Here is a 10,485-nt window from a genome sequence, read left to right as displayed (position 1 = left end):
CTCTGCGCCCCTGGCAAAAAAAAAAGTTTTCTGCGACCGCTTACTTTGCGTAATGGACGAGCCGCCCCTGCTTGGGGTGCGTCCTTCTTCTCTGCCCGTTTTTGACCTCTCCTTTGACTTGTGGAATAAACTGGACTAGACTCACAGTCCCACTGACATGGAAGCCACTTTTTCCAGCATGGATTCACGAACCCAACAATTGACCCTGATTGTACAAACCACACTGTATTATTCTGGAACAGAGACAGCTTTCTCCTTCGGGTCGGGCAGAGAGGACCTCCTTGGGGACATCAGACTGGAAGGCGGCGTTATCCTGCTCAAATTCTAGACACACGTTTCCCTCGATGTACACAAAAAGGAAGCAAACAGTAGCATCCCCGGGAGCCGATAATCAGAAAACGACTGTTGCTCAGGGGCCAAGACTTCATTGTTACCATGCAATCTGTTTCCTGAGATAGTTGTTTCGAGTATTGAAAAAAAGAGCATAATTCTCTGTCCCTTTTGTATCAGAGCGCACAAATCAGAGCCATGTTCTAAGAAAGCGTGCCAGGCTGAATATCTGTACTGTCTCCCCTACAATCTGGTGCCTTCCAGATATGGACAGAAGAGAAAATTCCCTGGCAGCCTGGCATTGGACTGTTTCAAACTCTCTTCCTGTTCTCCAACATTCCGTTTTCCATTCTTAAGTTCGGAATAGAGCAACTGCTTTGGGAGACGGTGGTCGGGCACCCGGACAATGTGGCCGGTCCAGTGGAGTTGATGGCGGAGGACCATTGCTTCAATGCTGGTGGTCTTTGCTTCTTCCAGCATGCTGACATTTGTCATCTTGTCTTCCCAAGAGATTTGCAGGATTTTTCAGAGGCAGCGCTGATGGAATCGTTCCAGGAGTTGCATGTGACGTCTGTAGACTGTCCACGTCTTGCAAGCGTATAGCAGGGTTGGGAGGACAATAGTTTTATAAACAAGCTATCCCTACGGATGTCCCAGTCCTCAAACGCTCTCTGCTTCATTCGGCAAAATGATGCACTCGCTGAGCTCAGGCGGTGTTGAATTTCAGTGTCAATGTTGACTTTTGTGGAGAGGTGGCTGCCAAGGGAGCGGAAATGGTCAACGTTTTCTAATGTTACGCCATTAAGCTGTATTTCTGACATTGGAGAGGGATTGGCTGGTGACTGCTGGAACAGCACTTTGGTTTTCTCGATGTTTAATGACAGGCCGAGCTTCTCGTATGCATCCCCCAGGCATTAACAAGCCACACCTAAAAACCTTCGGGCCATCAAATGCTAATCAAGGTGGCCAATTTAAACATTCACACCTAGCTCCAACAGACAAGTTCTTTCTCCCACCCTGGATGTGCAGGTACAGCTGTACCAGGAGCTCCAATTTTGTTTGCTTTGCATTGAATGTTTGTTGTAGTCCTAAGTTGATAGGTGGCTTCTTTTGACTGCAGTCATAGGGCAAGCCACCTGTCAATTATAGTTAGGTTCCCTGGTCCCGCCTCCTTTTTGGGTTTTAGAGGGAATAGGAGCCATTTTGGGTTCAGTCCACATAGAGAAGCCTTTCATGCAGGACATAATACCAAGAGCTCCTGTAGAAAGCTTCATCTTCTACGGCTTGGCCGGGGAGATATACAGCCTACAACCTGACTGGGGTTGCACAGCCTTACAGCTCCTTTGCTGAAGGACTTCAGTCAGCCATCACGGAAACCTGAGTTCTTTCCCCCTGGAAGTCTACAAAGCTCTGCTTGGTAAGGGTCACTCGCGGAAGCCAGAAGCAGTTGGTACCGGGTGCAGGGGCTCCATGCCAACCGAGGCAAAGAAAGACTGCCCAGATTAGAAGTTAAGGATTTCCCCATTAGTTAATTACAGTTATGAAGATAGTGCCTGTTCCCTGTGGACAAGATTGAGAGAGAGCCAATAGACTGTTAAGAAAGCCTTAAAGTACCTGTTTGTTTTCATTAATAAAGAACATTGTTGAACCTTTAAGCAATCTAAAGACTCTGGTTTAAGGAAATCCAAAGGCCTTTAATCTGAGGCAGCCCCGGCATCCTGTTGGGCACACAGAATTTATGTCCTGTCTACAGTCTGATGCACAGGCCCAGCGTGCGATAGCACACTGGACTTTCCACAGATATATAAACCTCACTTGCCTTGTTTCCAACAGACCTCACAACCTCTGAGGATGCTTGCCATAGATGTAGGAGAAACGTCAGGAGAGAATGCTTCTAGAACATGGCCATATATCCTGTAAAACCTACAACAACCCAGTGGTGAATCCCATTTCCCAAATGGTTATGGAGATTCACATTTTCCAAAAAATAGGGTGTGTACCTTGTTTCATCATAATGTATACAAGATTGTTATGTTTTTAGAAACTTTGAGAAGGGTCAGCACAAGTCGGAGTCAACTTGAAGGTGCATGGCAACGACAGCAAAGTAAATCCCCACATATGACTTAGCAAAATTTCTTGCTGCACAGTTACAAAGCCATATTGGGCTCACCACACACTACGTCAAGGACTCAGCCCGCTTCATAGAAAAAAAATCAGCAATCTCAAGCTAAATACCAACGACAAACTGATCAGCTTTGATGTGGTGTCTCTTTGTACCATGGTCCCGGTAGCAGACACCATGGCACTCATCAACCAGATGTTCCCAGAAGACATCACAGCTCTGTTTCACCATTGCCTCACCACCAGCTACTTTCAATGGATTCTATGAACAGAAAGATGGAGTAGTTATGGGGAGCCCTCTCAGCCCAGTCATAGCTAACTTCTACATGGAACACTTTGAAAAACAAGCCCTGGAGACAGCAACCAAAAAGCCCACTATATGGTTCAGATATGTGGATGACACCTTCACCATTTGGAGCCACAGAGAAGAAGAACTCAACAGGTTCCTGGACCATCTGAACAGCATCCACCCAAACATCCAGTTCACAATGGAAAAAGAAAATGAAGGAAGACTGCCTTTTCTAGACGTCCTAGTCATCCGTAAACCAGATCAACAATTGGGTCACACCGTTTACAGAAAACCCACACACACAGAGAGATATCTACATAAGAACTCCAACCATCACCCAAGTCAAAAAAGAAGCACCATTAAAGCCTTGGCAGACCGTGCAAAAAGAATCTGCGAAGCCCACCTCCTCCAAGATGGACTGAACCACCTCAACTGGGCTCTCCAGGCCAATGGAGACTCCACCTCAGACATCAGAAGAGCTGCAAGACCAAGAACAAACCACGAGAGTAAAGATGAAGATCCGCCCAGAGGAAAAGTGTTCCTGCCATACATCAAGGGAACCACTGATCGCAGAGGGAAGCTGATGAGGAAACACAACATACAAACTATATACAGACCCACCAAGAAAATCCAACAAATGCTCCATTTAGCAAAGGACAAGAGGGATCCTCTCACTTCTGCAGGAGTCTACCGTATACCATGCAGCTGTGGACACGTCTACATAGGGACCACCAAACGCAGCAGCATTGCCCAAATACGCATCAAGGAACATGAAAGGCAATGCAGGGTACTTCAACCAGAGAAGTCAGCCATAGCAGAGCACCTGATGAACCAACGTGGACACAACATATTATCTGAGAACACAGGAATACTGGACCACTCTCACAACCACCATGTCAGACTACACAGAGAAGCCATTGAAATCCACAAGCATGTGGACAATTTCAACAGAAAGGAGGAAACCATGAAAATGAACAAAATCTGTCTACTAGTATTAAAAAAAACTCTAAAATTAGAACAGCACAACAACAGAGAGAAAACAATCAGACACATCTAATCAACTCTCAACAAAAGATTGCTCCAGGCACTGCCAGGCAATCAAATGCTAATCAAGGTGGTCAGTTGAAACATTCACACCTAGCTCCAGCAGACAAGAGTCTTTTGTCCCACCCTGGTCTTTCCACAGATATATAAACCCCTTTTTCCTAGTTCCAACAGACCTCACTACCTCTGAGGATGCTTGCCATAGATGCAGGCGAAGCGTCAGGAGAGAATGCCTCTAAACCATGGCCATATAGCCCGAAAAAACCTACAACAACCCAGACATCTAATCACCTCTCAACAAAAGTTTGCTCCAGGCACTGTCAGGCCATTATATGCTAATCAAGGTGGTCAGTTGAAACATTCACACCTAGCTCCAGCAGACAAGAGTCCTTTGTCCCACCCTGGTCATTCCACAGATATATAAACCCTTTTCCCTAGTTCCAACAGACCTCTGAGGATGCTTGCCATAGATGCAGGCGAAACATCAGGAGAAATGCCACTAGAACATGGCCATATTGCCCGAAAAAACCTACAACAACCCAGTAAATCACTGCTCTTTGGTTTTTGTTAGTTTTCAGCTCTCATTGTTCTTCAACCCAGGATTCTCCTGGCTAGGGGTGATGGGAATTACAATCCATAACAATTGGAGGTCTGTGTGATTTCCATCCATTTTCAACATCATGCGTGCACAAAGGCAGCCTTACCTGCCAAGTGCTTGTTTGGGATTCTCAAAGTACAAATCAACCCTAAAAATAAAAACAAATCAAGATGGAAAGTAATGTGTTTGGGAGGAAATTGAGGTCTCCGTGCCCCTTGCCGTAACCGCTCGGTACATTGTGCTCCAGCCTTCAAATTCCTTGAAAGGTAAATGACCAGCAGTAACCTACTAATAGAAGAGTGGGGGTTATCCGAGGCCATTCGCTTTCTCAACTCAGGATGTCTGTTTCCACAAAGCAAAACAGAAGGATCCTGTTGCAGACGAGCAGCCTGAATCCAGTTGAATAGGTTCTCATCACAATTGCCCGAAATCTAAACAGCAGAGCTGCTAGGAAGAGAACAGCCTCCTTGCATTTCCCACCCAGTTAGCTTAGATTTATGGAGACTTTATCAATGAGAGGCCTCCAAAAACCCTGCTCAGGTCTTGCAAACTCAGCCCGATGGTCAGTCAATCCCTCTCCAATCCCTCTTCCACTTTCCCTCTTGTCTTCTTAGAATCATAGAATCAAAGAGTTGGAAGAGACCTCATGGGCCGTCCAGTCCAACCCCATTCTGCCAAGAAGCAGGAATATTGCATTCAAATCACCCCTGACAGATGGCCATCCATCCTCTGTTTAAAAGCTTCCAAAGAAGGAGCCTCCACCACACTCCGGGGCAGAGAGTTCCACTGCTGAACAGCTCTCACAGTCAGGAAGTTCTTCCTCATGTTCAGATGGAATCTCCTCTCTTGTAGTTTGAAGCCATTGTTTGGCGTCCTAGTCTCCGGGGAAGCAGAAAACAAGCTTGCTCCCTCCTCCCTGTGGCTTCCTTTCACATATTTAGACATGGCTATCATGTCTCCTCTCAGCCTTCTCTTCTTCAGGCTAAACATGCCCAGCTCCTTAAGCCACTCCTCATAGGGCTTGTTCTCCAGACCCTTGATCATTTTAGTCGCCCTCCTCTGGACACATTCCAGCTTGTCAATATCTCTCTTGAATTGTGGTGCCCAGAATTGGACACAATATTCCAGGTGTGTTCTAACCAAAGCAGAATAGAGGGGTAGCATGACTTCCCTAGATGTAGACACTATGCTCCTATCCATGCAGGCCAAAATCCCACTGGCTTTTTTTGCCGGCACACATTGTTGGCTCATGTTTAACTTGTTGTTCATGAGGACTCGAAGATCTTTTTCACACGTACTGCTCTTGAGCCAGGCATTGTCCCCCATTCTGTATCTTTGCATTTCGTTTTTTCTACCTGAGTGGAGTATCTTGCATTTGTCCCTGTTGAACTTCATTTTGTTAGTTTTGGCCCATCTCTCTAATCTGTCAAGATCGTTTTGAATCCTGCTCCTGTCCTCTGGAGTATTGGCTCTCCCTCCCAATTTGGTGTCGTCTGCAAACTTGATGATCCTGCCTTTTAGCCCATCATCTAAGTCATTATTAAAGATGTTGAACAGGACCGGGCCCAGGACGGAACCCTGCGGCATTCCACTTGTCATTTCGTTCCAGGATGAAGAGGAAGCCTTGGTGAGCACCCTCTGGGTTCGTCCATTTAACCAATTCTTCTTTACCAAATGCACAATTTCTGTGCACTTTAGCTCGCCTACACAAAGTACTGTATTTACTTGAATCTAATGCTCACCTTTTTGGGTTAAATGATCTCTCTAAACTTAGGCGCATTAGATTCGCCTCAGCAAGTGAGAATCCAAAAGTGGCCGGTGAAAACTCAGAACCTCAATCAGTGACTGATACCAGATGAAAGACTCCCCCCTGGGCAGGGGTGGCTGAAACAATATTAATTTACGCATTTGCGTAGAGTGTGAATCACCAAGGGGCGTTCTTGAGGCATCCCCGGTTATAGCAGGGGACAATGTAAGAGCCTCTTTCCCAACTGGAATTCCGTCCTGACCCGTTTTCCTTCACTCCCCAAATGTCTAGCATTGCAACAAATGGAAAGTTTGGTTGGCTGTGTAGAAATGCAGGCATCCAATGAAAAGGGGTCGGCATTGGCAACGTGACCAAGGGAAAATGAAGACAACCAGTGTGTGAGTTATATATACAGACCTGGGCAGTAGGCTTGGGCAATCCATGGTTCTAAATGGTTCTAAAGTACTTACAAAACTAAAGTTCTGGTGGTGAAAATTTCAGAACTCTAACAAAACTCTCAAAATTTCATAATAAATGGCAGTTCCTAATTGGTTCTGTCATTAAAATCACCAATAATGAAAAAATAATTAAATTTTGAAAGTTTTGTTAGAGTTCTGAAACTTTCACCACCAGAACTTTAGTTTTGTAAGTACTTTAGAACCATTTAGAACCATGGATTGCCCAAGCCTACTGGGCAATTATGATCAATGTTGAATTAGAAGGACTCTTTTAGCCTGGGAAGGGGTGGGGCCAGAGGCATCATTTTGCCCTTGAGCAGAACCTTCTCATGTGTCCCTCATGACCTTCTGGCAAACAAACTAGTCCAATGTGGGCTAGGCAAAACTATGGTGAGGTAGATCAGTAATTGGTTAAATGGACGAACCCAGAGGGTGATTCTCCCCAAGGCTTCCTCTTCATCCTGGAAAGAAGTGACGAGCGGAGTGCCATCAGGAGGGTTCCGTCCTGGGCCCGGTCCTGTTCAACATCTTCATTAATGACTTAGATGAAGGGCTAGAAGGCAGGATCATCAAGTTTGCAGATGAAACCAAATGGGGAGGGAGAGCCAAGACTCCAGAGGACAGGAGCAGGATTCAAAACAATCTTGACAGATTAGAGAGATGAATGGCCAAAACTAACACAATGAAGTTCATCAGGGACAAATGCAAGATACTCCACTTTGGCAGAAAAAACGAAATGCAAAGATACAGAATGGAGGATGCCTGGCTCGAGAGCAGTACGTGTGAAAAAGATCTTGGAGTCCTCGTGGACAACAAGTTAAACATGAGCCAGGAATGTGATGTGGCGGCAAAAAAAGCCAATGGGATTTTGGCCTGCATCAAGAGGAGCATAGTGTCTAGATCTAGGGAAATCATGCTACCCCTCTATTCTGCTTTGGTTAGACCACATCTGGAATATTGTGTCCAATTCCGGGCACCACAATTCAAGAGAGATATTGACAAGCTGGAATGTGTCCAGAGGAGGGCGACTAAAATGATCAAGGGTCTGCAGAACAAGCCCTATGAGGAACGGCTGAAAGAGCTGGGCATGTTTAGCCTGAAGAAGAGAAGGCTGAGAGGAGACATGATAGCCATGTATAAATATGTGAGAGGAAGTCATAGGGAGGAGGGAGCAAGCTTGTTTTCTGCTTCCCTGGAGACTAGGACGCAATGGAACAATGGCTTCAACCTACAAGAAAGCAGATCGCCTAAGTAAGTAAGTTTTACAAACTCTTGAGCCTTCTCTGCTGAATGCCTGACCAAACTACAAATCCCAACATTGCATAACATTGAGGCATGACAATTTAAATCAGAGATGATATCATTCAAAGAGGAGCTTCTAAAACAGCTTCCACTTTGGTTTTGGCTCAGCACGAAGATTACCATATTTTGCAAATTTAACGTGCACCCTAATTTTGGTCAGGGCAAAAAAAGATGGGGATCGCAGGAGGATGAGTGAAATAGTCTGGCCGTGCAAAAGCAAGCATGAACTCGCGCTTGCAAAGAAAATAAGTCTGTGGAACAGAAAGAGAGAGCAACTATTCTTCCTTCCCTCTTCATCAACATGAAAGACTGAATCACCAAGAAAAGGTTACTGTCAGTCATTCCCCTCTTTGACTCTTAGTTTCTTTGTGGAACACAATAGTATTGGACTAGTTTGGGGCTCGTTCTCTCTGGACTCAAGAGACAACGGGACGTCCCACAGGAAGACCTGGCATCTTTCTCAGCAGCCAGCAAGGAAAGCCCAACGCTTAGGTCAAGCCAACCAACGATGGCAGGAAGAGATTACGGCTATTCTTGGCCTGGCAATATTTTTCCTTTTGGAACGAGCGCCGGAAGCATCCTTTTTCAATGGCCTTCTTATACGATTCCTGGAAGTTCCAAATTGGAGTATTATTTGAAATTAATTGCTGGAGGATCTTGGACAAAGTCAAAACAGGAGGTCAAAACAAAACAAAACATTGGCTGAGCTGCATGCCAGTCTTGCAGCCATCAAGGTGTTGTCTTTATTGCCTGCAGGCATAAAAACCACTTGCTTTTGAATATAGCCTCTGTTAGGGCATGTAAGAAATGAGTTAGTATGTTTGTGTCAACTGTAAAAAAAAAAAAAGATCCATGAAGCAGATTGATTGGGCTATGCCCAGGGAGCTAGCTGAGTCTGGGAGTTTTGGTTACTGTTACATTATTCAGCCTTGAGAATTTTCATTGCTACTTCATAATTGTAATGTTGCTCCTGTTATGAATCGTAATGTCAATATCTGATATGCAGGTTGTATTTTCATTCATTGAACCAAATTTGGCACAAATGCCCGATAGGCCCAAATTTGAATACTGTTGGGGTTGGGGGAGGGGGAGATTTTGTCATTTGGGAGTTGTAGTTGATGGGATTTATAGTTTACCAACAATCAAAGAGCTTTCAGAACTCCACTAATGATGAAATTGAACTAAACTTGGCATACAGAACTCCATTACAAATAGAAAATACTGAAAGGATTTGATGGGCATTGACTTTTGGAGTTGTAGTTCACCTACATCCAGAGAGCACTGTGGACTCAAACAATGATAAATCTGGACCAAACTTGGCATGAATGCTCAATATGGTCAAACGTGAACAGTGGTGGAGTTTGGTGAAAATAGACCTTGACATTTGGGAGCTATAGCTGCTGGGATTAACAGTTCACCTGCAATCAAAGAGCATTCTGAACCCCACCAATGATAAAATTGAGCCAAACTTACCACACAGAAGCCCCATGGTCAACAGATGGTCTTGCAACCGGCTCAGGGTTCCCAATGATGGCGAAAACGAGGCGGGCGAGGGGGCTTGGTGCGAAGCTAGGCCTTGCGCTGAGTTCCCCTCGCCCGCCTCACACCCTTGCTGAATGGTGAGAGTGCATGGCAGGCGAAGGAGCCCTCACCTGGCCTGCGCCCTTGGGGCAGGACCAACGGAGGCGGCCTCGCGACCCCTCCAAAATGGCAAGGCGACCCCCCTTGGAGTCGCGACCCCCAGGTTGAGAACCGCTCCTCTAAAAGGACATTATGTGAGTTGATGCAACTTTTCACATGATTGTCCTACATTATGAAGAGTGAACTAGATTCATAGAATCATAGAATCAAAGAGTTGGAAGAGACCTCATGGGCCATCCAGTCCAACCCCATTCTGCCAAGAAGCAGGAATATTGCATTCAAATCACCCCTGACAGATGGCCTCTGTTTAAAAGCTTCTAAAGAAGGAGCCTCCACCACACTCCGGGGCAGTGAGTTCCACTGCTGAATGGCTCTCCCAGTCAGGAAGTTCTTCCTCATGTTCAGATGGAATCTCCTTTCTTGTAGCTTGAAGCTATTTTTCCGCGTCCTAGTCTCCAGGGAAGCAGAAAACAAGCTTGCTCCCTCCTCCTCCCTGTGGCTTCCTCTCACATATTTATACATGGCTATCATATCTCCTCTCAGCCTTCTCTTCTTCAGGCTAAACATGCCCAGCTCCTTAAGCCGCTCCTCATAGGGCTTGTTCTCCAGACCCTTGATCATTTTAGTCGCCCTCCTCTGGACACATTCCAGCTTGTCAATATCTCTCTTGAATTGAGGTGCCCAGAATTGGACACAATATTCCAGATGTGGTCTAACCAACGCGGAATAGAGCATGGGGAGCATGACTTCCCTGGATCTAGACACTAGGCTCCTATTGATGCAGGCCAAAATCCCATTGGCTTTTTTTGCCGCCACATCACATTGTTGGCTCATGTTTAACTTGTTGTCCATGAGGACTCCAAGATCTTTTTCACTCCTGTCGCTCCCACCTCTGTCACAAGCGCAGTTGGTGGGGACGAGAGAGAGGGCCTTCTCGGTGGTGGCCCCCCACCTC

This window comes from Anolis sagrei, chromosome 8 (genome assembly GCF_037176765.1).
Source record: "Anolis sagrei isolate rAnoSag1 chromosome 8, rAnoSag1.mat, whole genome shotgun sequence".
NCBI lineage: Eukaryota > Metazoa > Chordata > Lepidosauria > Squamata > Dactyloidae > Anolis > Anolis sagrei.
Note: the sequence above shows the minus strand (reverse complement) of the source record.